This window comes from Chelonoidis abingdonii, chromosome 26 (assembly GCF_003597395.2).
Source record: "Chelonoidis abingdonii isolate Lonesome George chromosome 26, CheloAbing_2.0, whole genome shotgun sequence".
NCBI lineage: Eukaryota > Metazoa > Chordata > Testudines > Testudinidae > Chelonoidis > Chelonoidis abingdonii.
This window is the reverse complement of record NC_133794.1, coordinates 5601441-5607286: the sequence shown is the minus strand read 5'-3', so window position 1 is coordinate 5607286 and position 5846 is coordinate 5601441.

Here is a 5846-nt window from a genome sequence, read left to right as displayed (position 1 = left end):
TCCTGCCCCCCTTCTCCTCAGGACAACCCCCCGACACCCCTTCCCCTCAGAGCTGCTGTGTCCGTACCAACCCTTATGGATTCAACATTTTATCTTATTTTGACTATGTGCAAATTTTTAATGTTAACATTTTTCCATTCAGTTTGTGTGTGTTCAGTGAAATCCATGTTTACTTTGATAAAAATCTATTCTTTCAGGTCACCTGATGAGGAGATAAGCCTTGTGCAAACTCTCTAAGGTAGCTAATTTTTGTGTAGTAAAACAGTTTTGATAATGCCCATATTGTTGTTGCTACAGTTATACACGAATCTCCATGGGACTTACTGCATCCACATTTGAGTCATCTCTTAGAAATGAACAAAAATGCTTTTTTAAACAGTTTATGGCCATAACTGGTTTTTAAACTCTGTTATCAAACTCAAAATTCTACCCCTTTGTTATCTCACTGGATTGTCTTTAATAGTGAAGATGAATGCAGTAGATTCATTTCTAAGGATTCATAGCTCCTCTTTTGAAGGTGACCCTTCCAAAATGTTTTCAGATGTGCCAGGTGACTTTTGCATGGAGCCCAAAATACAATTGAGCACCAAACTGGCTTTACCTTTCTAGTTTTAAATACGTAGTCAGAATGCAGGAAGCTATAGACATAAATATGACAGAACCAACAGTTTTTTGGAATAGAGACAGTAACTTCAAAATAGTTTGACAAATCTTTACCTTTAAGGTAAAGTTCCATGATTTCACTCTGCAAAACTTACAAAGTCATTTACCACCCAATCCTAGCTTCTATAACTTAAGAACTAGATTACCTGGTAGGTGCTGGCTCAAAATTTCTAAGCATATGGATCTCACATGAAATTCTTCAATGATCAAAAGTAATGCAAAAGTTATCAAGCCTCAGAAGCTAATGATACTTTTGAAAGGTTTATGACAGAACATTATAGTTTGTATAAGCGGTCAGATCCTTATCTTAACACAATACTGGTCTCTTAACTTTCCATTCAGATTTTGTCAAACATGTTTACTTTTTGTTAGTTTAACTAGTTAATGCATCCATATTAGCCTTTCTATCTTTCTCACTATGTCTCAACTTGTCATTTTACAAATCAGAATCAATACTACTGTACTCAAATTTCAACTGTATGCAAATGAATCATCTTCACAAAAAGGCGGACTAAGTTTTAACCCTTTTATTCATTAAATTACACTGGATCATGCAGCAGGTTATTGTTAGGAGAAGTAAAAAAACCACCTTGATGAGTACATATCAAAATACTTAGCCTGACAATATACTCAGGCCATTACCATTTTCTAATAGTGATTTTACAATTATCCTGACCATATTTAATAACTATAAACTTTGTGAAGGGGCGTACAGAAAAATGTTAGCATGAAGTGGCAAAACACTCCGTATTTTACTAAAGCGTGCTGTATAATGTGTCTTAGCTGGGATTATCATAGTGCATAGGAGCCGCAATATGGACAGCAGGCCCTGTGCTAGGTGCTGCACCAAGACAGAAGGAAAGGCGTCTGCAAGCCCACAAAGGTATTGCTATAATGAAGACAGCCACTATCGATTAATCCTGTTGTGACGCAAGGGGGAATTTTCACATTGCGCCTCTTTATGACGCATAATTAAAAACCAACAGCTCGGGCTGCAATCTGCAAATATTTACAAACATGACTTACTTTCCTACTAGTGATAGTCCCATCAACTTCAAGGAACTACCTGCAATATAAGGATAAGCAATGTGTTGTACGTGTTTGCGGACTGACACTTAGATGTCTCACGACAAATCAGAATTCAGTTTTATCCTGTAAGTACAGAGGTGCTGCTGGCTATTGCTGACTGCCACAGCATTTGCATATGTTAGCGAACATGAATCAACCTCTCTATCCCTGTCGCGAGCCTGAGTTTGGATTCTGAAACTTCTGACAAGTATTTGTACAATACTAAAAATGTCTCAACTGGTTTCCAAATAATCTACTTAATTACTAAAATCACTGTTAAAATTCATTTGTACCTGAATTCATTTCACAATAAGGGTTGAAGCCAAACATAATACTCTTGTTATGACATCTCTGTTCCCTCTCCACGCGAGATAGAAATTATGAAGCATGTCAACTAAAAAAGTAACTGTAATCAGAAATGCTACGCAGAATTAAACTGAAGTTTCCTATTTTTCTATGACTATATTACTTATGTACTTAAGATCACAGAAACTCCTTTTTTATGTGAGAATAAGAGCTACTTATGGTCTTTGCAGCATCACAAAGGATTCAGACATTGCAGGAAAAGTAACACAGAATAGATTAAACCATACAATTCCATTATGGTGTGTGAACTGAACATGCTTCACAAAGTTAAATTCAATAAAACGTGGGAAAGACTAAATAGGTAACACACTTTGAAACACATTGTCTTTATATGCTAAAATTTTCCTGCTATCATGTTCACTTCAATCATGGATTTTAACTATTATTCAATGCCTATGAGCAATGGGTTCTTGCATTTCAAGTAATGGCCCAAACTGGTTCTTGTGGGTGAAATGCAATAAAGTAATTAGAATGCTGAAGGTTTAAATTTTGTTTTTATCAAATACTTCAATTTTTCTGTGACATCTTAGATTGATGAGGAAAAACATAAGTTTCTATTCTCATTTATAAGCCTCATTGTTTTAAACGTCCTCCGATTGAATAGACTGGGTATCATTCATTTCTGTTTACAGTCAGCTTACACTTTCACAGTTTATTCCGCTACAGCAGGACACACATGTCTCGAGTTGTTCAACTCTTGGTCCCGAATTAGACTGTCTGTGGAAGATTTTAGCAAAAGCCTGGCTCAAATGTAAGAGATGCAGATGTTCATGGAAAGCAGAAGATTTCCAGGTTTTGCGATTGGTAGTTGGCATACTACTGAGAGTCGTTATTTTAATTGGAGAACAAGAAATCCTGTTGGCACTTATAGACTAACAGACGTTTTGGAACATTTCACCACGAAAGCTCATGCTCCTAAAAGCGTTGATAGTCTATAGTGCCACAGGATTCTCTGCTTTTTACATCCGACTACACGTGCCCTCCTCGCGCTTTTTACAATGAACTATCGAAGTTACGACAGAATCAGCAACCTCGACCGTGTTCTGCGTAGATAGGCGACTAGCTTGTGGGTCATCGCTAGACCTGCACTGGACAAACGCGCACGAGGTACTAACACGGGGGCGAGGGCGAGCAGTAGGAAGTCGTCGTCTACGCGTCGGCTTCCCGGGGGAGTGACCATCAGCGGCGCCCAGCCGGATGTTCCCCATGGGCCTGTGGCTGGCTGGTTCCCTCCCGGCAGACAGAGGCAGCACGCTGGCCAGCCCTGGCCAGCTGCCGCAGGACGCCACCTCGGGAGAGTAGCCCGCGTGCCGCCTACCCCTCTCTCCGGCACTGTGCGCTGGGTGGGGCGGCCTACCCGGGATGGGCGGCTCCGCCTGTGCAGCGGGAGCCGTGGCGGCCCCGGCATCCCCGTGCCTCGCGGCGCGCCGGAGGGGGGACGCCGAGAAAGGAATGGGCCCGCGTGCGCACCGGCGCGCATTGAAGCGCGCGGGCATTACATAAGTGCCAGGCTGAGAGGGCGCGGGCAGCGCGGGGGCGCGCCCCGCGTCGTGGACCCCCTGCTGCGATCGCGCCAGGCACGCCGGCACTACCGTCGCCAGCTGGTGTGTTGTGGCGGTGGGAGGAGCAGTGCGCGCGCAGGTCACCTCCTGCGCGCGCCCGCGGGGACGCATCCCCTCCACCATTGTCCTTTTCCACAAGCCAATTTCTGCGGCGCGGAAGGCGTGGGGCCCGCCCCGGCGCGCCGCCCCGGGGGCCTCCCCCGCCGGGGCCCATTTCACCTGTCTCCTTCGACGGAGGCGGAGGGCTAGCCGTCGGCGGAGGCCGAGACGCCCCGCGGCGGACGCCCTGCCCTCAGCAGCGGAAGGGGCCGCACCTCGGAGTAGGCACCCCTCCGAGCACGCCGCCCATCCTCCGCTGATCGCGGGGGCCACTCAGGCGGGCGGCGCCTGCTTCGCCCGGCCCGCTCCCCGAGGCCAGCACTCACCGCGCGGGTCCCGTATGGCCACGCCGCCGGCTCCCCACACGGGCGGTGCGCAGCGCTTTCGGCCGACTCAGCGAGGGGGGAGGGCACGGCGGGAGAGGGGAAGGGGGCGTCGGGGGAGGGAGGTCACAGTGGGGAGGCCGCCGGTCCGGTCTCGCCAATCGGTGCGGGACGGTCGTGGTGAGTCACCTGCGGCCGGCTAGGCTCCAGCTTCTCTTGTTTGGCGTCCTCCGCGGGGCCCTCGAGTCAGAACGAGGGGGAGGCGGCTCCGGCGCGCAGGGAATGAGGCAAGGAGCGGGGGGGGGGCTAGCCCCCGGAGAGACGGAGGCAATGCTGGGGGGCAAGCCCTGATGGCAAAGGAATTGCGAGGGGGGGCAGCACTTAGGGGAGAGGGACGTGTCGGGGGTGTCCTGAAGGGAAGGGGGGGACGCACAGTGCTCTGAGGGGGGGTGTCGGTGGGTGGTCCTGGAAGGGGAGGCAGGAACAGTCTGTCTGAGGGGAGGCGGTGTTCGGGGGGTTGTCCTGGAGAAGGGGCGCAAGTGCTCCGGAGGGGAGGGTACGTAGGGTTGTCACTGCTCATGGAGGAGCGCAGCAGCTGGAGGAAGGTGTCGGGGGAGTTGTCCTGAGGAGAAGGGGGCAGGACACAGCAGCTCTGAGGGGAAGGGGTGTCGGGGGGTTTGTCTGAGAGAAAGGGGGCAGGCATGTCTGAGGGCAGGGGGATGTCTGGAGGGGAATGAGCGCTGAGGGGAAGTGTCGGGGGGTTTGTCTGGAGGAAGCGGTGGCAGGACAGCTGCTCTGGGGGAGGGGGTCGGGGGGTTGCTGAGCAGGAGGGGGGCGGAAGCAGCAGGAGGTGTTCTGAGGGAGGCAGGACAGCTAGCTCGAGGGAAGGGTGTGGTTTCCTGAGGAGAAGGGGGCAGGACACCAGCTGCATCTGAGGGGAAGGGGTGTCGGGGGTTTGTCCTGGAGAAGGGGGCGGACACAGTGCTCTGAGGGGAAGGGGTGTCGGGGGTTTGTCCTGAGGGAAGGGGGGCAGGACCCCAGCTGCTCCTGAGGGGAAGGGTGTCGGTGGGCGTTGTTCCTGAGGAGAAGGTGGGCAGCACAGCTGCTCTAGGACGGGGTGTCGGACGGGTTGTCCTTGGAGAAGGGGGGGCAAGGACACAGTGCTCTCTGAGGGGAAGGTGTCGGGGGTTGTCCTCTCAATGAGGAGAGGGGCAGGGACACAGCTGCTTCTAGAGGGGAAGGGGATGTCGAGTCTGTCCTGGGAGAAGGGGGCGGACACAGCGCTCTGAGGGGAAGGACCGGGGTCTATTGATCGGGGGTATGTCCCTGGGCGAGAAGGGTGGGCAGGCCAAGACACTGCTCTGTAGGGGAAATGGTGTCGGGGGCGTCTGATCCTTGAGAGAGAAGGGGGGAGGACACAGCTGCTCTCGAGGGGAAGGGGTGTCGGAGGGTTGTCCTGAGGAGAAGGGGGGAGGACAACAAGCTGATCTAGAGGGGGAAAGGTTGTCGGGTTGTCCTGAGAAGGGGGGCAGGACACAGTGCTCTGAGGGAACGGTGTCGGGGTACTTGTCCTGAGAGGAAGGGGGAGGACACAGCTGTCCTGAGGAGGAAGGGTGCGGGGGTTTCCTGAGAAGGGGGGCGGACACAGTGCTCTGAGTGGGAAGGGGTGTCGGGGGAGTGTCCTGAGGATAAGTTGGCTGCAGGACACAGCTGCTCTGAGGGAAGGGAGAATGTCGGGGTATGTCTGAGGAAGCAAGGGGGCAGA